General features: G+C 44.4%; 1 non-coding gene across 1 annotated transcript; it reads right to left on the reverse strand.

The window, feature by feature from the left end:
- Positions 1 to 16,398: 16,398 nt before the first annotated feature.
- LOC126199983 (U6 spliceosomal RNA) lies at positions 16,399 to 16,502 on the reverse strand. Its single transcript, XR_007540175.1, has one exon. It is a non-coding gene; the product is annotated as a U6 spliceosomal RNA (small nuclear RNA).
- Positions 16,503 to 25,948: the final 9,446 nt, after the last annotated feature.

The following is a 25,948-nucleotide window of genomic DNA, read 5'->3' on the forward strand; positions in this document are numbered from 1 at the left end:
AAGAAATACGTACTGTTGCAAAGATAAAATTCACACCCTTTTAATCACATTATTTTACATTTACCTAAAATCTGGAAAATACAGTTATTTAAATTATTATGTTGTACTGTACTTACAATAGTTTGTCTCACTGAATACTGTCGTTGGTTCAGAGTAATTACTTCTAGTAACTGATGGCTGTTTTACTGGCATCGAAGGCAGTTCTCTTAGCTTCATTGCACCTTCAGCCTGTCTTCAGTTGGATCTCTGCGTCCGCTGACTTGTAACGAGACGCGCAATGATACAATTTGCTCCGTTATGGGCGCGATAATTAGGGCGACCTCTAACTTTTTACGTAGCGGCAACCGTTGGTCTTGCAGCGAGTGACGGAGTATCTGGAACGACTGCATCGCCCGCTGCGGGCAGCTTGGAGTCGTAGTACTCGGCTGAATGTGAGCGGTGCGTTTGCAACGACGTCAGCGGTAGTCGCAAACACTGTCGATTCCTCATTAGTAATGCAGTTTTCGCAGGGCATGAGATAAGACTTGGGAGACTGAGTACAAAGATTGGAAATTAATTACAATGGAACGCTTAAACCTCGAAAAATTAATGAATATTTTTTTTTACGAGTGATAGAGCGCATCATTGTTATGATGCAATAGCACTAATATGTTACAGAAAGGGCAGTCTAGCTTCTTTGACTATGGTATAGACATACTCTCGAAATTTTCTTTCTTTCTTTCTTACTGCAGTAAAACTAAATCCCGGAATTGCATCTTTGTCCTACAAAATAACGCCTACTATCCTGTTTGGAGTGTGGTGCTGACACCAACCCAGATCGTGTCGATTAGTTCATTGTGGGTAATGGTATGCAACAATTGCTCAATGAGCATCAATATCAGAAGCGTAAATATTGTTCCAGGCGATGTTGTTGTTCTGTGATGAATGTTAGGGGTGACCTTGCAAGGAACCTGAAATTTACATCTGAATTGTTCCAACAACACACTTCTCACATCGCACGCCACAGCCCGATTTCCTTAAGTCAGGATGGGAGTCACTCGCGCAGTCTTCCATATTAAAAGCTCAGCAGGTCTTGAAAGACTACTCCTAAGCATCCAGCCACGTCAAGTCATTAAATATCTAAGGGCTTTCAAATCGTGACTGTCGTGTGGTTGCCACTTTCGTCCTTACATAGCCGTGCTCTCCAATATGACGTCACTACTGAACAGTCAAGCGTTCTGTACGGTAACGGTTTCGTTGCACGCCCTCCGCGCCTATTTGAGCGTTACAGTGGCTGCCCTTCCTTAGATGCCAGCCACCGCCCTTACTGAGGGTGTTTTATGTACCTGTCTTGTTTTGTTTCTTCTGTTACACTAACCCAGAGAGCCGTTGTCCATTTAATGATAGATGTCTCATCGAAAGCAATTCAGTATCCTTTTTCCAGCTCATGCTCTACTGCCACTGATTTGTCAGTATACCGCAGGCAGAAACGTCTTTCGTATTTTGTTTGCCACGGTATCACCGAACACACTTACCCAGAAGACACCAGAGGAAGGCGCGAAGAACTTCGCATGTTTGTTGTTCTGTGTCTCATGAAATATTAGCCGCAATCTCGGGAGCCATAAATTACACTTTCTAGTCACATTAATGTGACGACCTATCAAAAACACGAATTGCGCTTGCAGAGCCAGTGTTGTTCTGGACGGTACGGAGGGAGGTGTGGAGCCACTCCAGCTACAGTGCCGCGGTCAACTGCGCCAGGTTTCTCGGTTGAGAACTCACGGCCCCGACAACCCGTTCGAGGTGGTCCAACAAATTCTGGAACGGGTTTTGATACGGTGAGATTGGTGTCCAGGGTAGTGTGGAAAACTCACCCTCGTGCTCTTCGAGCAATGCACGCACACTGCGAGCTGTGTGACACGTTGCATTCACCTGCTGGTAGATGCCGTTGTGCCGAGGAATGACAAACTGCGTAAAAGGCTCGCGTGGTCCCCAAGTAATGTTTCATACTGATGTTGAGCCTTTGTGCCTTATAAAATGATGAGATCACCCAGGAAACACTAAGAAAACATTTCCCAGACCATAAAGCTCTTTCTTCCAGAATGGACCCTTTGCTTTCAAACGTTTCAAGCCATACACAGCAACGGCTATCTGTCCGATGGGGCACGAAACGTGATTCACCTGAAAATGCCACCTGTCGTCCAGTTGCGCATTTGTAGACTATGAACAGCAGTCAGTATGGGTGCACGAACCAGGCGCCTGGTGCAGATTAGATTAGATTAGGTTAGTTATTCGTTCCATAGATCCGTCCTTAGGAGATCCTCGTCGATGTGGAACATGTCAAAATTCTTTTTTTTAAGCTGAAATAACAATACTAATAGTATGAGTATATACAATACATCATTTTTTTAAGCTGAAATAACAATACTAATAGTATGAGTATATACAATATATCATTTGTTTGTACTAAAAAATTCGTCAATGGAGTAGAGGGAGTTGGCCACTAATAAGTCTTTCAGGCTCCTTTTAAACTGATCTTTATTTGTAACAAAAATTTTTATTTTTGCTGTCAAATTATTGAAGATGAGTATTCCTGAGTAGTGGACCCCTTTTTGAACTAAAGTAAGTGCTTTTAAGTCCTTGTGTAGATCATTTTTGTTCCTGGTATTGTAAGTATGAACTGAGCTGTTTGTGGGAAAAAGAGATGTATTATTTAGGACAAATTTAATTAAGGATTAAATATACTGAGAGGCAGTAGTTAGTATACCCAGTTCTTTGAAGAGGTTTCTACAGAGCATCCGTGAATTTACTCCACAAATAATACGTATTAGATGCTTTTGGACTCTGAAAACTTTTGTTTGACTTGAAGAGTTACCCCAAAATATTATACCATATGCAATTATGGGATGAAAGTAGGCAAAGTATGCAAGCTTTTTCATTTTTATGTCGCCTATGTCGGCTAATACTCGAATTGCAAATACAGATTTGTTAAGGCGCTTCTGCAGTTCTGTGGTGTGCTCCTCCCAACTGAATTTATTATCAAGTTGTAATCCCAGGAATTTAAAACTGTCAACCTCTTCTATCCGCTCTTCTTCATACTTTATGCATATGCTGGGTGGAAACCTCTTACAGGTTCTGAATTGCATATAGTGAGTCTTTTCGAAGTTTAATGTCAGTGAGTTGGCTTTAAACCATCTATTAATATCCATGAAAATATCATTAGCAGATCTTTCTAGAACTACACTCGACATACTATTTACTGCAGTACTTGTGTCAACTGCAAATAATACGAACTCGGCTTCTGGCAGTGTAACTGATGAGAGATCATTAATGTACACAAGAAAAAGCAATGGACCTAAGATGGATCCATGTGGGACACCACATGTAATTTCTTCCTATTCTGATGATGACTGATGACTTAATTCACTAGTCCCTTGCACTGACATCCTTTGTTTCCTGACGCCATACGTAGCAACCTTTGCTGAAAGTTCGTTGAGGAGACACTGTTGGCAACCCCTTGGTTCACCTCGGCAGACAATAGCTTACTAGTAGAACGTCTATTCGCCCGAACACACCTCCGCTGCCATCCGTCACCCATGTGAACTAAGGCCAGTGGTCCACGCAGTTGTCTCGGTGCCGGCATTGGAGGGCGCCATTTTGCCATGCACGGTGCAGTTAAACCACAGCAACACGTGAACACTTTACAAATATAACCGGTCTGCAAATGCTTCCACGTTTGGCCCGGAAGCCAATTATCATGCCCTTTTGAGCGGAGATAAATCGTTGCGTTTCCGTATTGCGACAATGATTGCACAGTTGTCCTCGTCACTCCTATCGCTTCAACACCCACCACTTCTAGTGGTGCCACATGTCAACTTTGAGTGGTTGACGTGGAACATAGACAGTGGTCACATCCATGACTGAATCATATGTTTTCAGTCTTTAGGCCTCCAGCAAATGTCTGGAAACTCATGAGACCTGTGAAAGATGGTTCAAGCCCCAGCACACTCGGAATATACACAACAGCATTTGAGTTTGAACAATTTTATATCAAACAGACTGTGAAAGCAACTGAACAGCGCCGTATTTTAACACGAGAGGAGTTTTAAAAAAATGGTTCAAATGGCTCTGAGCACTATGGGACTTAACTTCTGAGGTCATCAGTCCCCTAGAACTTAGAACAACTTAAACCTGACTAACCTAAGGACATCACACACATCCATGCCCAAGGTAGGATTCGAACCTGCGACCGTAGCGGTCGCGCGGCTCCAGGCTGTAGCGCCTAGAACCGCCCGGCCACTCCGGCCGGATGAGGAGTTTCCGCGGATGGTATTCTGAGAAATCAGCAGTAGCAGACCATACTCTGGACAGCACACACCGAATTGCATTCGACGTGACATCTACACTGAAGCGAAAAAGAAACTGATATAGGCATGCATATTCACATACAGAGATATGTAAACAGGCAGAATATGGCGCTGCGGTCGGCAAAGCCAATACAAGACAACAAGTGTCTGTTGCAGTTGCTAGGTCTGTTACTGCTGCTGCAATGGCCGTTTACCAAGATTTAAGTGACTTCGAACGTAGTGTTCGTGCAAGAGCGATAGGACACAGCGTCTCCGAGGTAGCGACGAAATGGGTATTTTTCCGTACGACCATTTCATGAGTGTACCGTGAATATCAGGAATTCAGTAAAACATCACATCTCCGACATTGCTGTGTCCGGAAAAAGATCCTGCAAGAACAGGACCAACGACGACTGAAGAGAATCGTTCAACGTGACAGAAGTGCAACCCTTCCACAAATTCATGCAGACTTCAATGCTGGGCTATCAACAAGTGTCAGCGTGCGAACCATTCAACGAAACATCATCGATATGGGGTTTCGGAGTCGAAGGCACACTCGTGGCCCTTGATGACTGAAATACGCAAAGCTTTCGGCCTCGCCTGGGCCCATAGCACCGACACTGGATTGTTGATGACTGGAAACATATTGCCTGGTCGGACGAGTCTCTTTTCAAATTGTATGGAGCGGATGGACGTGTACGGTTATGAAGATAACCACATGAATCCATCGACTCTGTATGTCGAGCTGGTGGAGGCTCTGTAATGGTGAGGGGGTGTGCGGTTGGAGTTATATGGGACCTCTGATGTATCTAGATACGACTCTGACATGTGACACGTAATCCTGTCTCATCACCTGCATCCATTCATATCCATTGTGCATCCCGACGGACTTGGGCAATTCCAGCACGACAATGCGGCGCCCGACAGTTCCAGAATTCCTACATAGTGGCTCCAGGAACACTCTTCTGAATTTAAACACTTGCGCTGGCCATCATACTGTCCGAACATGAACGTTATTCAGCATATCTGGGATGGCTTGCAAAATGATGTTCAGAAGAGATCTCCACCCTCTCGTATTCTTACTGATTTATGGACAGCCCTGCAGGATTCATGGTGCCGATTCCCTCCAGCACTACTTCAGACATTTGTCGAGTCCATGTCACGTCGTTCTGCGACTCTTCTGCGTGCTCGCGGGGCTCCTACACGATATTGGGCAGGTGTACCGGTTTTTTTGACTCTGCAGTGGGTCATTAGACGGACAAACGGTTTCCCCAATAACTTAATCAAAGACAAAAATAATCTGTCTGGCAACGTATAATAAATAACACGGTTTGTAGCTAAGCGTAGGACTCAGTCATCGGCAGTTTGAAGCAGGCAAGCAACGAAAACAGTAGCTTAGATGTCAGTGGACTGGGGACCAGTGAGGTCCCAGGCGGTAGCACGGCTATATAAGGACGACAGCTGAAATCACACGTCAGTACTACTTGACAATGGCCATGGAGCACTCATCCGGAAGCTTGTGGATATTTAATCGCTTTACCTCGCTAGTAGCCTGAATTACGTAACCATTACGGCACCTCACCTCAACCTCTCGATACCAGCAATATTCTACAGTGTTTCTGTAAAATAGTTAACATATTTCTGTGACAACATTCAGATTTTATTTCATTAATGTAGAGGTACTTCAATACATCGATATGTATATATTGCAATTATATTATTCTTATGTGTATTCTTTCTTTTGTCACTATGATCATTGACGTACTTTTAACTCTGATTTTTGGGCGCGTAAGCGGCTATTAGAGTGTCAAGCTTTGGTCGTCATGTTAAAAAGACGCAAATTGTAGTTAGTTTATGAAATGTGAACTTTAACAGTGAGTAAGATATTTTCAAGTATGTTTTATATTGTGAAGTGATGTTTTGGAACGAGTTACGTGATATTGCAACAAAAGTAATAAAAAAGAAGTGTAACTTAAATTCGGAGTGCTGATTACTTTTTTACATCAGCATTGTCCTAACTTGCAGAAGTTTAATCTTCAAGAATGGTTTATGAAACACGTCTATAAAACTTTTGAATATCGCAGAATAACACCTAGGCCTCTTTGCATCCGAGCTTGGAATCATCACTACCTAGATTTTCGACGATTGAGCCAACGAGACCAGCGTGGGAAACACGAAAAGATGAGTGCCTAGTTTATTCATTATTTCAAGAAATGACTTTATTAACTGTGCTCTAATGACACCGGCCGCATAATATAACTTTGTTGTTGCCCGAAAATGCAATATTTAGCAGCGTGAGCAACACTACAATCATAATTAATTTTTGACCTTTGTTGTGGTAGGGTTGTTAGAAGCCCTAGCGAAGCTAAATAGTTTCCAATGCTGGGACACGATGCGTTCGTACAGTCCTGTGTACTGAGCGAGAGGCGACAAAGGATTTGGGGCGTCCTGGAAGAGCGCAATCTGGTTTTTGCCGAGAGGGGTGCGTGCCGCAGGGAATACGCACGCGTGTCCCGAGAAACCCGATCCGCGGCTGCGACGCGTGACGCTGGCCAGAGCAGGCTGCGTGTGACACTTTTATACCGCGGCGCGGCGACTGACGTTCCCCAGGCCCGACACGAGAGTATGCCCGGCATTCGGGACGTCGCGTGGCAGCCTCTCCGTCTGCAGTGTCCTCGATACGACGTCGCTTCCTTAACTTCTCGTTCGCGGGAGACCGACTGTGCGTTATGCAGCGAAATTAGAATAGAATGAGATTTTCACTCTGCAGCGGAGTGTGCGCTGATATGAAACTTCCTGGCAGATTAAAACTGTGTGCCGGACCGAGACTCGAACTCGGGACCTTTGCCTTTCGCGGGCAAGTGCTCTACCAACTGAGCTACCCAAGCACGAATCACGCCCCGTCTTTACAGCTTTACTTCTGCCAGTATCTCGTCTCCTACCTTCCAAACTTTACAGAAGCTCTCCTGCGAACCTTGCAGAACTAGCGCTCCTGAAAGAAAGGATATTGCGGAGACATGAAATTAGAATATATGGGTACAGCTCTTAGCTTCATCCTCTGTCATACATTGAAGCGCCAAAGAAACTGATGTAGACATGCGTATTCAAATACAGAGATATGCAAACAGGCAAAATGTGGAGCTGCGGGCGACAACGGTTACATAAGACACCAACTGTCCGGCGCAGTAGTTACGCCGGTTGCTGCTGCTACAGTGGCAGATTACCTAGGTTTAAGTCAGTTTGAACGTAGTGTTTGCACACGAGCGATAGGACACAGCATCTCCGAGATAGCGATGAAGGAAGTTTCCAGTACGACAATTTCACGAGTGTATCGTGAATATCAGGAAGTCGGTAAAACATCAAATCTCCGACATTGCTCCGTTGGAAAAAGATCCGGCAAGAACAGGACCAACGACGACTGAAGAGAGTCGTTCAACGCGACAAAAGTGCAACCCTTCCATAAATTGCAGCAGACTTCAATGCTGGGCCATCAACAAGTGTCAGCGTGCGAACCATTTGTTATTTATGAAGCGTAACTATGAGCCTCATTGAAAAAGGGTGACCCGTCTGAGTCACGCAGTTTGACTCTTAGTCTGATCACAAGGGATGGCCATTATAACACGCGTTGATCACGTAGGCTGACGTGAGGATCAATGAACTATACTTGACGGGATGTATCTGGAACATCTTAGGTGATTAGAAGTTAGTAGACAGGAATACAATTAAATACTTAGCTTTAATTCAGCATCAGCGATGAACGTCGATCTTGACTTTGTACAATAATATTTACAAGTGCAGTTATAAACTGAACTGCGAATACTCCTGTACAATTCTGATTGCTTCACACATATAGATCAAATGGCAATGCATAAACTGTATGTGGCGCCTGGCTAGATCGTAAGTACTGACTTAGCTGAAGGCTATGCTAACTAGCGTCTCTGCAAATGAGATCTCTGAAGCTATAAGAAGTGAACCATTCCTATTAAAGTCGGCTGTAGAACTGGGCAGTGCTCTAGCTTGTCTCGTAAGACCAGCCGAGTGGCGGCGCTCAGTCTGCTAGCGTCGACAGTGGCGACTCGCGGGTCCGATGTATACTGACGGACCGCGGCCGATTTGAAGCCTACAATCTAGCCAGTATGGTGCCTTGCGGTGACACCACACCATTCAACGAAACATCATTGATATGGGCTTTAGGAGCGGAAGGACCACTCGTGTACCCTTGATCACGAGAGAAAGCTTTGCGCCTCGCCTTTGCCCGTCAACATCGACACTGGACTGTTGATGACGGGAAACATATTGTCTGGCTGGACGAGTCTCGATTCAAATTCTATCGAGCGGACGGACGTGTCCCGGCATGGGGACAACCTCATGAAGCCATGGATCCTGCATGTTAGCAGGGGACTGTTCAAGCCTGTGGAGTTTCTGTAATGGTGTAGGGCATGTGCAGCTGTAGTGATATGGACCCCTGATAGTCTAGATACGACTCTGATAGGTGACACGTACGTAAGCATCCTGTCTGATCACCTCCATCCATTCATATCCATTGTGCATTCCGAAGCACTTCGGCAACTCCAGCAGGACAATGCGACACTCCATACGTCCTGAAGTGGTACAGAGTGGCTCCAAGAACACTCTTCTGAGTTTAAGCACTTCCGCTGGCAACCAAATTCTCCACACATGAGGATTATTATGCATATCTTCAATGCCTTGCAATGTGCTGTTCAGAAGAGATCTCCAACCCCTCGTACGCTTACGGATTTATGGACAGCCTTGAAGGATTCATGGTGTCAGTTCCCTCCAGCACTACTTCAGACATTAGTCGAGTCCATGCCATGTCGTGTTGCGGCACTTCCGCGTGTTGTCGGGGTCTCTAAACGATATTAGGCAGGTCTACCACTTACTTTGTTTCCTCAGTGTAGAAAATATGGATACAGATCTTAGCTTCGTAATGTGTCATATCTAGCGTGAAAAATCTCTTTTTCGCATGTACGACCCCATACAACCTCTTATCACTGTTTTATGTGGAATCGTAATGCTCCGTAAGGGAGCGATACATACGGGGATGTAGAATATCCCTAGATTCTTCACTTAATACTGGTTCTCGGAACTTTGCAAGTAAGCTTTCGCAGAGTAGTTGGCGTCCATCTTCAAATATGTGCCAGTTCAGCTGAGGATGTCCCGTGGGTCAAACAAATCTGTGAGGATTTCTGCTTACCTTCTTTGCATTACGTTCCCTGTTACTTTTATCTGGTATGGGTCCCACACACTTGATCAACATTCTACAATGGGGCACACATGTATTTTGACCCCTTGCATTACCCCAGTAGTCTACCAACGAACCAAAGTTTATCGCCTGCATTACCTACGATCTACATCTACATGACTACTCTGCAATTCACAATTAAGCGGCAGGCAGAGAGTTAATCCGGCCAGTATCTCTCTACTTCTCTGCCGCCCCCACTCGAAAAGCGCACGGGAAAGACGAACACTTAAATGTTTCAGTGGGATTTCCGATTACTCTTATTTTATGACGATGATTTTTTTCTGTCTTTGTAGGTGGGTGTCAATAAAATATTTTCGCGTTCGCAGGAGAACGATGAAATTTCGTCAAAAGATCTCACCGCAACGACACTCTTTGTTTTAATGATTGCCCCCCTAACTCTCGCATCGTTTCAGCGACACTCTCTTCTGTATGTGGCAAGAGTTAAAAACGAGTTGCCTTTCTTTTATCTTTTTCGATGTCCTCCGTCAGTAATATCTGCTAAGGATCCCTTATTGCACAGCAGTACTCTAGCAGAAGGCGAACAACAGTCGCGTATGTAGTCTCCTTCGTCCACCTGTTGCATCTTCTACGAATTCTGGCCGCTACGGTCGCAGGTTCGAATCCTGCCTCGGGCATGGATGTGTGTGATGTCTTTAGGTTAGTTAGGTTTAATTAGTTCTAAGTTCTAGGCGACTGATGACCTGAGAAGTTAAGTCGCACAGTGCTCAGAGCCATTTCAACCATTTCTACGAATTCTGCCAATAAATAGCAGTGTTTGATTCTCTTTCCCGGCAGCATTATCTATGTGATCGCTCAAGTTCAAGTTATTAGTAATTGTAATCCCTAAGCATTTAGTTGAATTCACAGCCTTCGGATTTGTATCACCTATCATGTAAACGGAATTCAGCGGATTCATTCCACTACTGATGTGGGTGACTTCACGAGTCAGTTGACACTTTTCGCACCATACAGATATCACGTCTGGATGATTTTGCAATTGGTTTTGATCATCTGATGACTTTATGAGACGGTGTGTAACAGCATCATTTGCAGGAAATCTAAGAGGACTGCTCAGATCGTCTCCTACATCGTTTATGTAGATTAGAAACAACAAGAGACCTGTAGCAATTCCCTGGGGAATGCTATACACTACTTCTGGTATACTCGGTGACTTTCCGTGAATTACTACTAATTGACAGGAATCCTTACGACAGGAAATCACGAGTCTAGTGGCACAATTTGACAAGAAGTCGCTTATAAGGAACGGTGTCAAAAACCTTGTGGAGGTCTAGGAATATGTAATCAATCTGAGATCCCTTTCGGCAGCACTCAGTAATTTGTGTAAATAAACCGTTCTGTCCAAGGTAGTTTATAATGTTAGAGCACAGTACATGAGATTTATTGTCTTGCGTATTGGTGTGACGAGTGCAACATTCCAGACGTAGCTACCGATCTATCGTCCAGCGAGAGATTGTGTAAGTAACAGCAGACTCTGAAAGGAACTTAATTGATATACTACCTGGTCTGGAGGCCTTGCCTTTATTAAGCGATTTAAGCTGCTTCGCTACACGGATTGTATCTACGTTGCTCACGTTAGCAGTGATTCTTGATTTAAATTCTGAAATATTTACTTCGTCTTCTTTGGTGTAGGAGTTTTAGAAAACCGTATTTAGTAAATCCGCCTTAGTGGTGTTGTCATCGGTAACATTTCCGATGCTATCGCACAGTAAAAGTGTGACTGCATCTTGCTGCTGGTGTACTTTACGTGCAACCACAATTCGTTAAAAGATTCTCGCGTTGAAGTTCACGTTAAATTTTGAGGTTCCCCAAGACACCGCCTATCATGGAGAAATTGGGTTCTTTTAAATTTGTGATGATACTATTTAGTATCCCCACACGTTGCTACAGCTAATAATTGTTTGTGTTGAGTAATTCCAGTTCTCAGACATTGATGTTATCGTCACAGATACTAGGTTACTGCGAATTTGTGAAAGCGCTAAAGTTTACTTTTTTTTAACATTTAAGGCCAGATTCTAGTCTTCGCAATACTTTGAAACATTATCAAAATCTATCCCAATATTTGTGCAACCTTTTCGAAACATTATTTCGTTACAGAAAACTGCATTGTTTGCTTAAGCCCAGCGTCGTGCTGGAAGCATGATGAAAGTGTGCTAGATATTTATTTCTGTATGTATGCTTGTCCTGATCGCCAGGACCAGTCTCCGGTAGCCAGCGGAAGGGTATGGGCTTTCCATTAGCCTGATCAGTAGGTTCTGGTCGCAGACGAATACCCTGGCTTAAACGCTCAATGGTTTAATTTTTCGTGGTGGCTAGCGTTTTCCAACACCTATCAGAAAGAAACTTCTAACAATCCTGGGAGGAACTTACAGTAGCACCTTTAGCGGGAGCATGAAATGGTCAATGAAAACTCCTACATTCTGTTCTTGGTTCTGATTGGCAGAAAGAGCTAAATGTTGAATAATTTTAAGTAGCGTTTTTGAGCTCGGTGAAATAGAGTAGTTGGTCAGCAACACTTGTAGTTGGTGTGGTAAGTCGTCGGCCCTGTAGGACGGAGTTGGCCTTTTATGTGTGAGGTCAGGAAACAGTGGTTACTTTAAAATATGGAAAGATCACAATAACCCGAAGTACGTTTCTGTGTGCGCTTGTAGAATTCTGTTTACTCCTCTTGCAGTTTTCCAGGTGTCTGTTGCCTTTCACTGAGCAGGTGTGTGCTCGATAGGAAGGATATCTTATGTTAGCTAACTGGAGCGAAGGGAAGTTGGCGAGTTTAAGCCAATAAATTCCATTTGTTTGTGAGAATATTTCAGTGTGGTACTTTCGTGTGACCTTTTCTTCCCTATTGACTTTGAGCTGTAATGCCGTTTTGACACTGTGGAGACTATCGGATGTCGCGGGAAGCCAGGTGAGGGTGGTGTACGAATTGTTAGCGTGGTCGGATTTTCGATCCTTTCTGAAGCTGATTAGATTTGTATGTGGCTTAAATGACTGACTTTAGGCGATGACAGTGATTTTGGGTGCAGGGTGCTCACCTTCATCGTCGTCGGCGCCCTCACGAAATGTCATTCTGTGGGAGAGACTGGAGGGGTAGGGGGGCGTGGGGGGGCGGACAAGGCTGTCCCCACAGGCAGATTACTTCATGTCACAGGTTGCTGCCCTGCCTCGGCAAATTAGGGATGAGGCCCTACAGTTCACAAACTTCCAGAGCCCGTGTAACGCTGACGTCATTATCAGGGAGGATTGAGGGCATATCTCCAGCCAAACTGAGGGCTGCCCTTACGTCAATACATGGTGGTCCATTGATAGTGACCGGGCCAAATACCTCACGAAATAAGCATCAAACGAAAAAACTACAAAGAACGAAAGTCGTCTAGCTTGAAGGGGGAAATCAGATGGCGCTATCGTTGGCCGGCTAGATGGCGCTGCCATAGGTCAAACGCATATCAACTGCGTTTTTTTAAATAGGAACCCCCATTTTATTACATATTCGTGTAGTACGTAAAGAAATATGACTGTTTTAGTTGGACCACTTTTTTCGCTTTGTGACAGATGGCGCTGTAATAGTCACAAACGTATAAATACGTGGTATCACATAACATTCCGCCAGTGCCGACGGTATTTTCTTCGTGAAACATTACCCGTGTCAAAATGGACCGTTTACCAATTGCGGAAAATGTCGATATCGTGTTGATGTATGGCTATTGTGACCGGACCGTTCGCCGGATAGTCACGTTATTTAAGGAAACAGGAAGTGTTCAGCCACATGTCAAACGTCGACCACGACCTGCAACAAATGATGATGCCCAAGTAGGTGTTTTAGCTGCTGTCGCGGCTAATCCGCGCATCAGTAGCATAGAAAGTGCGCGAGAATCTGGAATCTTCAAAACGTCGGTGTTGAGAATGCTACATCAACACCGATTGCACCCGTACCATATTTCTATGCACCAGGAATTGCATGGCGACGACTTTGAACGTCGTGTACATCTCTGCCACTGGGCACAAAAGAAATTACGGGACGATGACAGATTTCTTGCACGCGTTCTATTTAGCGACGAAGCGTCATTCACCAACAGCGACAACGTAAACCGGCATAATATGCACTATTGGGCAACGGAAAATCCACAATGGCTGCGACAAGTGGAATATCAGTGACCTTGGTGGATTAATGTATGGCGCGGCATTTTGGGAGGAAGGATAATTGGCCCCTATTTTATCGATGGCAATCTAAATGGTGCAATGTTTGCTGATTTCCTACCTAACGTTCTACCGATGTTACTAAAAGATGTTTCACTGGATGACAGAATGGCGATGTACTTCCAACATGATGGATGTCCGGCACATAGCTCGCGTGCGGTTGAAACTGTACTGAATAGCATATTTCATAACAGGTGGATTGGTCGTCGAAGAACCGTACCATGGCCCGCACGTTTACCGGATCTGACGTCCCCGGATTTCTTTCTGTGGGGAAAGTTGAAGGATATTTGCTATCGTGATCCACCGACAACGCCTGACAACATGCGTCAGCGCATTGTCAATGCGTTTGTGAACGTTACGGAAGGCGAACTACTCGCTGTTGAGAGGAATGTCTTTACACGTATTGCCAAATGCATTGAGGTTGACGGACATCATTTGAGCATTGATTGCATTAATGTGGTATTTACAGGTAATCACGCTGTAACAGCAGGCGTTCTCAGAAATAATAAGTTCAAAAAAGTACATGTACCACATTGGAGCAACCGAAATAAAATGTTAAAACGTAGCTACATTCTGTATTTTAATTTAAAAAACCTACCTGTTACCAACTGTGCGTCTAAAATTGTGAGCCATATGTTTCTGACTATTACAGCGCCATCTATCACAAAGCGAAAAAAGTGGTCCAACTGAAACATTCATATTTTTTACGTACTACACGAATTTGTAATAAAAAAATTGGGGTTCCTATTTAAACAAACGCAGTTGATACCCTTTTGACCTATGGCAGCGCCATCTACCGGGCCAACCATAGCGCCATCTGATTTCACCCATGAAGCTAGACAAGTTTCGTTCTTTGTAGTTTTTTCGTTTGACGATTATTTCGTGAGATATTTGGTCCAGTCACGATCAATGGACCACCCTGTATACAAGACACAGGTACCGGAAACCCGTTGAACCTAAAGCGGAATACCACAAACTGCGCAGTGGTGGATCCTCCTGCCGAAGCAGGAAACTGCGTATTAAAGGGCTATGTCCTGTGCACAGTCTGGTGAGCAGGTGTCAAGACTGTTTGGTCGATCTGAGCGACCGTAGTGTATTTTCCACCACCTTCCACCATTTAGTTTCCCACTGACGCATGATTAGTCTCTCAGATAATGATATGACGATGTGCAAAGGGATGGTACATCAAAGAATAGCTTGCTTCTTTGGCTGCCTTGTCGGCTGTCGTTTATCTCTATCCTGATGAGTCCAGGTACCCAGCAAAAGATCATCTCCTTACGACAGTGTTGGAACCGCTGTAAGGAGTTATGGATGAGCTGAATCAACTGGTCTACGGAATACATTTGGTGGACCGCTTCTAGCGAACCGGGCGAGTCAGTACAGGATGATGAATCTGCAATGTTATGTGCGCCTCACTGCTTTCTTTTTTAAACTAATTTGTGCCTGATTTTATTCTGAGAAGCTCAGTAATGTATGTAAATACCGTAAATGTAAATTTGATTCAAAAAGTACTTGAAGTGAAGTGAAGCACACCTGGACAGCAACAAACTCTTTAGCGCGCAATCCCCGAAACGATTGTAGTTGTGAATCTTTGAGTATGCACTCCCCCCCCCCCCCAAAAAAAAAAATAAAGTAAAATAAGATTTATAAAAAAAAGAACTGTTAAGCTGTATATTGTGTAAAGAGGGCGTGTTGCTAGGCCGTCGTAATTAAATTAAATTTAATGAAAATTAAGCAAAGTATGTGTAAGAGTTGCCAAACATTTATGTATACAAATTTTCTGGAAGTGAAGAAGAGAAATATCTTGTTTTTGGAAAAGGTGGTGAACTGTAGATTGTCGTTGCCGTCTATCAATCGACAGAATTTAATTGGATATGTTCTTGTACAATAGAATAGTGCTGAACTCCACTGACCAATTTTGATGTAGCAGGACGCGTAGTTTGAAGGAAGTTTGTGTGCCAAGCTATCTCCTTTTCTCATGAAAAGCAGATTGCTGTTTGATCTTATTTACTTACAACAGTGGTCGCTTATGTATGAAAAGCTACGAAAGCTTGGGCTCAAAGCTATCCGAAATACGGCCAAGTAACTAACAGAGTCGTATTTTAAACCTTAAAGAACAATAACTTCCTCCAAATTGTAAGACGTCACCAATTGGTGCAGAAGCTGATCATTCAAGGAGGCAGTAACCAAAATTCAGGTAACAGTTACGACTTAAAGTAAAAATCTCAATCAAAAATCAATCTCTCTCTCTCTCTCCAAACACATGTATAAATATTCATATTATTAAGATAAAAGTCATTTTATAAATCTTGTACTATGATGCCAGTGAATCCCCTCCAGCGCCGTCATAAGGCCATAAAACTCCACATCAGAATTTGTAAATTGTTCCGAAAGTCGCACTTAGAAAACCCTATCAGGGTAAACGGCTGAACAACAGAGGACATTGGCTTTCCGGGATCCATCTGCATAAATAACGACAATACTGTGGTATGTACTTAAATTTTCTGGAGAAAAAGTTTTTTTGAACTGCTTTGCGCATCTGAAGACACCAACGCGGCAATCTGTTCCACCCCTGGCTGTGTATTCGGAGGTCTGATAAAAAATGTGGAATGGTTCTCGATTATGAGTGTCATCCTTGCGCAGGGCCCATGCTAATTTTTTCTGTCTGGGCACAATTTTAGTACATTTATCGCTGGAGACAATACCTGACTTTAGAGTAGTGAACAGTCTAATCCCGTTTCACGGGTCAAGCAGAGGCTAGCAACTGCATTGATTTCATAGGTGTAATAGCGTAGAGACTTAATCCGAGTCCACAATTAAAGTTTTTAATTAAATTTGCAGAGAACTAGGTTTACATTGCTTAATATGTCTACGACGCCACGTATCGACAATGGTGTATGATTCTTTGCAGCGACCTGAAATTTCGGACCACCCTACCGTAGCTCCAATACTGGACGAAAGGTCTGTAGGGGTGTGGGTACTCTGTGATGGGAGTAATTGGGCGGAAGAAGTTACAAGCAGCTCGAAGTCAGCAGAAATCATTATTTATTTCCCCATCCTTCATTACATTAGACTTGTACCCATATAAGGCAATCACATTGTGGTGGGCGTCGACCCCATGGGCCATGATGTACGAGGGCAGTTCAATAAGTAATGCAACACATTTTTTTTCTCGGCCAATTTTGGTTGAAAAAACCGGAAATTTCTTGTGGAATATTTTCAAACATTCCCGCTTCGTCTCGTATAGTTTCATTGACTTCCGACAGGTGGCAGCGCTGTACGGAGCTGTTAAAATGGCGTCTGTAACGGATGTGCGTTGCAAACAACGGACAGTGATCGAGTTTCTTTTGGCGGAAAACCAGGGCATCTCAGATATTCATAGGCGCTTGCAGAATGTCTACGGTGATCTGGCAGTGGACAAAAGCACGGTGAGTCGTTGGGCAAAGCGTGTGTCATCATCGCCGCAAGGCCAAGCAAGACTGATCTCCCGCGTGCGGGCCGGCCGTGCACAGCTGTGACTCCTGCAATGGCGGAGCGTGCGAACACACTCGTTCGAGATGATCGACGGATCACCATCAAACAACTCAGTGCTCAACTTGACATCTCTGTTGGTAGTGCTGTCACAATTGTTCACCAGTTGGGATATTCAAAGGTTTGTTCCCGCTGGGTCCCTCGTTGTCTAACCGAACACCATAAAGAGCAAAGGAGAACCATCTGTGCGGAATTGCTTGCTCGTCATGTGGCTGAGGGTGACAATTTCTTGTCAAAGATTGTTACAGGTGATGAAACATGGGTTCATCACTTCGAACCTGAAACAAAACGGCAATCAATGGAGTGGCGCCACACCCACTCCCCTACCAAGAAAAAGTTTAAAGCCATACCCTCAGCCGGTAAAGTCATGGTTACAGTCTTCTGGGACGCTGAAGGGGTTATTCTGTTCGATGTCCTTCCCCATGGTCAAACGATCAACTCTGAAGTGTATTGTGCTTCTCTTCAGAAATTGAAGAAACGGCTTCAGCGTGTTTGTAGGCACAAAAATCTGAACGAACTTCTCCTTCTTCATGACAACGCAAGACCTCACACAAGTCTTCGCACCCGAGAGGAGCTCACAAAACTTCAGTGGACTGTTCTTCCTCATGCACCCTACAGCCCCGATCTCGCACCGGTTGATTTCCATACGTTTGGCCCAATGAAGGACGCAATCCGTGGGAGGCACTACGCGGATGATGAAGAAGTTATTGATGCAGTACGACGTTGGCTCCGACATCGACCAGTGGAATGGTACCGTGCAGGCATACAGGCCCTCATTTCAAGGTGGCGTAAGGCCGTAGCATTGAATGGAGATTACGTTGAAAAATAGTGTTGTGTAGCTAAAAGATTGGGGAATAACTTGGTGTATTTCAATGCTGAATAAAACAACCCCTGTTTCAGAAAAAAATGTGTTGCATTACTTATTGAACTGCCCTCGTACGATGCGTAGTCATAAATACGTTCCCAGACACTGTGCCCTGCCTGACTTGGTGCTGGAGCGACCTGTGGTATGTGGAATCCAGGGCAGCTGCGTCTCACTGTGTCGGATGCTGGTGTGTCGGTCTGGCCGGACTACGCTGCTAACAATACGATTGGGAGACTACCCAGTCATGGCGAATGGCAGAAGCATATACATGCAAGATGTGAGCCCTGGGCCCACCCTCTGTTGTGGTTCCGGTATGAGGGTTGTGTGACGAATGTCTCACGGCGGGAGCCGTCGTCACCACAGAGAATGCCTTCTGGATGACCCACCGATTCGATGTCTAGCTTGGTTGGGTGTCAAGTATTTATATATGCGCCAGGGCGGGATTGTTACATGGTGGTCGCCGCAGGTGTCACGTTCACCACTTGCTGTAACACCTGCCAAACTTTCCATATTACGGGCGCTCAGTCGATCAGTGACTGAACATTCATGCTGCAGCTCCTCCGCAAGTGATGTGGTGATGGTGATGGAGGGGGTTGTATGGGCGCATGACGGCAAGGTCTTCAGCGCCCTCTCAGTAACAGATTGAGACCTGGTGTCAAGAAAATACTCAGAACAGTAAGTTACAACATAATGTAAAACACAGGTGACAAGGTTTGAAAAATATGTGCCTACCCACACCGAAACTTGGGACGAAGCATGCCGTCAGCAGTAAAACATGGACAACACAAGAAGAAAGTGGTACAGGGAGCTAAAACAATATAGCAAATGGAAGTGGCTGGCTGACCGCAAGGAAGAAAGGGAGGAGCCAGCCACTTTGCAATACACTAAAACCTCCAGCCTAAAAGTTTAGGCCAGAGTCCAGACACATCACAAAACTTTAAAACCCTAGACACACACGTCTCATCATCAGCTAAAACACAGGGCAGATACCCATCAACTTGTGCTTCTGCCGTTGCATCACGGTATAAAATGCAGTCTGTTAAAATGTGGCGGACAGAGAAGTGCACAACATAAGCATCACAAAACGGGGGATCCTCCCTCCTCCCGACGTAATAGAAAGCTAGGTGTGAGAGGACAGTGACCGACCAGAAGACGTGTGAGGGTCACCTCTTCCCGCCTGAGCAACCGGCAGGAGGAACGCCACGGCCGAGTTGTTGACTTCACCAACCGCAATTTATTGGCCGACACCGCCAGCCTTTCTTCCTCCCACAACTCCATGCACTTCTTGTGGAGTGCAGAAATGACAGACTGCAAGGGAATGACACTGGACCACATCCTGCTCTCTGCAGGCTTCTTTGGCAGCCCGATCGGCCTGTTCATTGACCCATATTCCTACATGACCAGGCACCCAGCAGAAGGACACATCTTTACCCCACCGTTGGAGCAAGTACAGTTGGTCATATATCAGCTTGGCCATCTCCTCAGCTGGGTACAGATTCTGAAAAAGGCACTAAGAGAATCGGAGCAGAGGAGAAATCGATTGCCCCGAACACGATTCATCCGCTCCAGTGCCTTCAGGATCGCGTGGAGCTCCGCTACGAAAACGGTATAGTCACCAGGGAAGCGAATCCGGGTAACATGATCAGGGAACACTACAGAACAGCCAAGGAAATTCTCCTGTTTGGAGCCATCAGTGTAAACGACGGTAAAACCGTGATGCACATCTAAAATGTTAAAAAAACTCCGCAAGGGGAGTGGCGTAATGCTGTCCCAGCAGGTTACGGTATGAGGCCTAGCCTTGGATGGCTCCCTTATAAATATGTTTGGTAGTGATTATTAAAACCTGTTCGAAGGCTACTATTGGCAGTCCTTAGTTGCGACCCTTCTGCGACGGCTGTTTGGAAAGTAATATCCAATCGGTCACAAAATGGAAACCATAGTGAAAATAAGAAATGTTTTACTAGCCACAGTTTGCCACACCTTTCAACTATTTCTTTACATACTCTCCACTCCGACTTACACGTCTGTCATAGCGTCGAACCCACTTTTCAATATCCGTGTCATGAAAGGCCGCCGCCTGTGCTTTCCGCCAATTTCGTACGCTGATCTGCATTTAGTTTTCTGTACCAAAATGCTGTCTTCATAGATAGCGGCTCATGTGAGCAGAGATAAACATCAGAGGGAGCCAAGTCCGGACTGTATGGTTGATCATCAAACACTTCCCATCGGAAACTCTGCAGGGGCGTCCTTATTTTCCCCTCAGTCTGCTGCCAAGAATTTTAAGGAGAACGAAATGCATTAACGTTATGTGGAGTTGCATGAAATCAGGCGAAACCTCTCAGCGGGTACCTACACTTGGCACTAGAAAATATATTTGTAGGCACCTTTATGCGCTCACCGTGCGCTCATAATTGAAAGGAGCTGTACAATTAGTGTGGTGAAGCGATATGAAATGGGGAAAAGTGTAACACCTACTGTAGAAAGAGAAAATGGACCACACAGATTTATTAGGACAGTCCCGGGAAAGTATGTAGCCCGAGCACGGGAATGAGCTATTCTGTAGTGTCGCTAGAGGTTCAAGTACCTGAATGAGGTCACTAGTGACGGGGCATGAGATATGGTTCTGACGGGACGGAGCAGCAAAATAGGCCGTCCCGACATTCGCTTCAAGTCGTACAGGGAAATCACGGAAATCCATTCTGGGATTCGAACCGCCCTGCACTTCAGCGGCTTCAGCAATGCACCTCCTCGCTCAGTAGCAGCAATTACCATTTCATTTTTAACGTATGTGAAAGTGATTAGCATTACGCCTTTATTACGCAAACTACGGGTGACTCGTATATGACGTAAGATTTAAACGGCAATAAATTTCGAAATAGCGCAGCACTTGCCACTATATGCCACTTTCACATTTTATAGCCAAGTTCCAAAGAAGATGACAATACACGATGTCGAAACCGTCCGGTTAGCGATTGCACGGCAGAAATAAAGAAGTTATTTGTGATTAGAGGTGTTACCAGTGGTTCCGTTAGCCATAAAAGCGAGGCGAGGAGGCACCGCCGTAGCGTGCCGTCGAGCCCGGCGAGATTCGCGTCGTCTGCGCTGACTCGTTAGGCGCGGTGACGCGGCGGTAGTAAAACACTGTAACGGCGCGCGATCCTCCGACTTACAACATCCTTAGTGGCGCTCTCCACACTCATTACGACGTGCACACCCAGTGGTCTTATTTTCTCTTCCAGGAACTCCCATCGCCTCTTTCCGGTCTACGTGGAAGCGGGTTACACGATGTCCGAAGCTGCAACTGCAGCAAATACTAGCTGAGGGGTACGTCCACCTCAGACTCTACAAATAAAGTCATTCACCCTGTTTTCTAATGCAGACAAAGTATAGTTCGGAATTGGAATTTCCACCAGTCCTCATTTTTCCAGAAGCGTTCCCTTCTTTTCAGAAAATATCGCGGTGTTCTCAATCACTTTCTAATTGTACACTCCACACCTACAACCCACACACTACAGTATCTTATGCACCGCAGGGCACTTATCATTATCCGTCTTACTTGTTCCGTCGCGAATGTTTCATAGGAGGAACAGTTGTCGGCAGGCTTGCATATGGGCTGGAATATCTCTTAAGTTTTGTCTTCGCAGTATTTTCACGAGATACATGCAGGGGGAAGCAATCTGTTTACTGACACGCTGGAACGGATCCTGGAGGCGGTGGGGGTGTCATGGGGGTCATGATCCTTCTCTCCACCACCCCAAGAAAAGCAAAAGCACTGTACTATTCACTGAGACGACAATTTATTAGGATTACATTGACATGGATCGATAAGCCACTTTTAATAAAAATTTTCTATACACCATTCAGTATTCCTTTGAGCTAAAAACAAACCTCTGGATGAAGGATGCAGTTTACAGGTCTCCATTTGTTTCCTGTTGCTTCCCATAAAGGATTTTGAATGGTTAAATCCATGAGTGTTGTTTCAAACTTCCATTGGTAAGAAGAGCTAATAGCATTCCACGTGACTCTTGCCAGCTTAATTGTTTGCGTTGGTCATGAGGACAGCAGAGGGTGAGATCAGTGTGACAAAGATACCGTTTGCTTCCCCATCCCTTCCCTATTAGGCCGCTACGTGCGTATACGGCCGGCGGCCAGGCACTCTTTTCAGGGGCGTGTAAGTATACTGTCCTGCACTGTTGGGCTCTTCCGTTACATTCTGGAGTCAGGTACTTGAGTGAGTAATGTTTACTAACGTTATACTGCGGAAAGTGATTCGGGATCCGATATTTCATTTCTACTACTTGTTCTCGCTCAGCGAGAGTGACTAAGCATGTAAGGCTTTGTTCTTCCCGTGGAGTAGCCACATGAACCGTTAACTTTTCGTGCTTCCACTTACATTAACCATTTAGTTACTATTTTCTCGTCAAGTTTAAAGGTCATCGCGCTGCCGAATTTATAGTCACTTTACCCCAGTAGCCCGTATCATGGGACTTCAATCTTTTGTCCATTAGATTACCACTTGGTATGGAAGTCAAGCTAGATTCACTCCGAAGTAACTGAGTGGATGGACCAAATCCCTTCAGCAGTCCGTCTTTGCCTTTTCACAAACCACCGGTTCATAAATTTCAGATGAATTACGGTACTTTTATAGACTTGAACTCAATCATGAGGCGCAGATCCCCACACGCGCCCTTTGTTTAATATCAGCCCGTTAACACTGCTTCTCATCATATAAAATGCGGAAGTATCTGTAATATGGCTACCTCGACGTGTAGTGAATTTATTTAGGTTCCTCTTTACAGAGTGTAACGTGTCTTGCCTCCACCAACAGGATCCGAATTCTATCCTCATCCCATCCGCTTCCTATTTGATGGTTTCTATTGTAGTGATTTATGTACTACCTGTAGCATCCCTGTGTATTTAATTTCATGAATATCTGCGTGGAGAGCACTTCGTCCTAATACGTCCATTCGTCCCAGTCTCGAACCTGCTTTTGATAGCACCAGTGTGTTCATTTTTCTTTTCTTGTCATTTTAACATGTATTAAGGGACGCACTATTTAAGTAATTTTCTGAGAGAGGAATTTATTTTGTCTCATGAGTAATATGAATACGTTATGCAACTTAACGTACTTATTCATGTATACGAGTGGCAATCCCAGGTCTTTATCGAATAAACTGCCATTCTTTGTCATAATGAACTCCTTCTTTTCTTGATAATGTCATATGTTTCCAACCCTGTTCAGTTTTCATACTTGAACGCCATGTCACCGACATAAACTTGAATGGGACTATGCAAGAGGAACTGAAATGCGTGACTGAAAGAAACTACAGACCTTAGCATACCAAGTCACATTCCACTGCGTGCTTATCTTAATTAATTCAACTCATTCCTGTTCAACTCATTACCGTTTTATTGGCCAAATTCAATATCACAAATTTTGTGAATTGATATTAAGCATGCTAGTACACAAATGTGATGTTGGCAGAAAATTACCAACAAGAGAGAGAGAAAGTGCATTGTTGACCTCAGTGCAGAAAAGAAGACTTTAGTAAACAATCCCCCCTCCCCCTTTCATCTAAACCCCCATCCAGATTTTTGCAATCATTACCAAGCAAAGACTTTTATTAAACACCCATCTTTTAATATGAAAACACTTTATACTATTTATTGCGATTATTGTTAAGACTGTATGCACGTGTAGCATGTTAAATACGGGGGTGACAGTAAATTATATTTTGGCCGAGAGGGCAGCGGGGAGGAGAGGAGAGGGTGGAGACAGTAAAAAAAACTTACACACCCCCGAGGATCGAACTCTGGATCCACGCTGGTCGACTCATCTTGGAACGAACATTCTCGGACTTCCAACAGTGAATCGCAGCATAACGCGCAACAGCTGTCTTGTATATTCTGCGACTGCCACTGGTGGTGGATGAATATGTCTGTGATTAGTAAATGAAACCATGACGAAGTGCGTTGTTCTTCTTTGGATCTTCTTAGATCGTCACTCTGTCCTCCATCAATCTTACGTCGCAAGGAACCCATACTGACAAGTTCAAGTGGCTCTGAGCACTATGGGACTCAACTGCTGAGGTCATAAGTCCCCTAGAACTTAGAACTACTTAAACCTAACTAACCTAAGGACAACACACACATCCATGCCCGAGGCAGGATTCGAACCTGCGACCGTAGCGGTCGCGCGGTTCCAGACTGTAGCGCTAGAACCGCTCGGCCACCAGCGGCCGGCCATACTGACAAATAGTTCTCAAGTTGGTGAGGGGTCTGTAAGCTAACTCCGTCGTGGGTGCACTGCATTCCATGAGAATTGTTCCATTGAATTTCTGTATGGAATCTGCCTCACCTACGATTAACTTTATGTGGTCGTGCTACTTCGAATAACTTTGTACACATAGTCCCAGATAATTAATAAATGTAACTGCCCAGTGATAGTCCAACTACCGTACAACGGAACAACAATGGAGCTTTCCGCCTGTTTATGCGCAGTACGTAGCATTTGTTTATGATGACGGTCAACTGCAAATCTTTGCACCAAGCATTCGGCCCTCTGCGGATCTTCTTCTTTTTCGCCGTAATTTTGTAACGTATCAGTTTCTATGTATACAACAGCGTCAGCAGTAACAGGCTCGAAGACCTTTCGATGTTAACTACATTATAAAAATCAAACAATGGAAAATCCAGGATGGAATGTAACAATACCAGAGAAGGAAAGTTGCTACTCACCATATAGCGGAGATGCTGAGCCGCGATAGGCACGATAAAAAGATGCACACAATCATAGCTTTCGGCCTTTAAGGGCTTTGACAGCGGTACACACACATGCACACACGCGCACACACACTCACGCAAGCGCAACTTGCACACGCAACAGTCTCAGAGAGCTGAAACTACTGAAATGTACTTAAGGAGAAATATAGGAGTGTATAACCTAAAAGAGAAGATAAAGGAAAACGGGAGAAAATGTAAAGAATATGTAGAGCGTGTGGGTGGAGAAAGGTTCACATTAAGGGCTCTAAATTATAAATGCTGTGGAAGAAGAAATGTAGGAAGACCGTGCTAGAGATGAATACCGTAACAGGCAAATTACCTAATCCATAAACTGAAGAAGAGGAAGACGAAGAAGAAGAAGACGATGAAGAAGAAGAATGGTAGTTTGGCAGCACTGTAATCAAAAGTACGGTAAATATTTCCATTAAATACTGTGTAACTGTGCTGCCCAATTATATTTTTTCAACAAATTCATATGCTTGTAGATGCAGATTTCCCCTTGAAAATTACTAAAATTTAAATGAAACGTCGTACAGGACAGTTACTGTTTCCCATTATGCAAGTGCGATTCTTATCTTACAGCACTTGAAACTGAAAGCAGCTTTCTTAATTTCTTATTTCTATATTTTCCTTTGAATTGTTTAATTGATATCCTCCTTCTTATCACATTTCCACTTCTTATGAGTCATAGACATTCATCATTTTCACTTTCGGTATTGAATAATACTTCTTATATTTTGTTCCACTCCAGTTTCAACCGCACATGGCAGATTCAACAAAAACACTCTGGCAGTGTTACCGATGGGAAGTACTTAATCACCCACCATACAGACCGGACTTGGCTCCCTATGATTTTCCTCTGTTAGCTCAAATGAACTGCTCGCTACGAGGACAGTATTTTGGCACATGCGACAAGCTCGACACCATCGTAAGGAATTGGCAGAAAACACAAATGGCTGTCATCTATAA

This window comes from Schistocerca nitens, chromosome 8 (assembly GCF_023898315.1).
Source record: "Schistocerca nitens isolate TAMUIC-IGC-003100 chromosome 8, iqSchNite1.1, whole genome shotgun sequence".
In the NCBI taxonomy this organism is placed as follows: Eukaryota; Metazoa; Arthropoda; class Insecta; order Orthoptera; family Acrididae; genus Schistocerca; species Schistocerca nitens.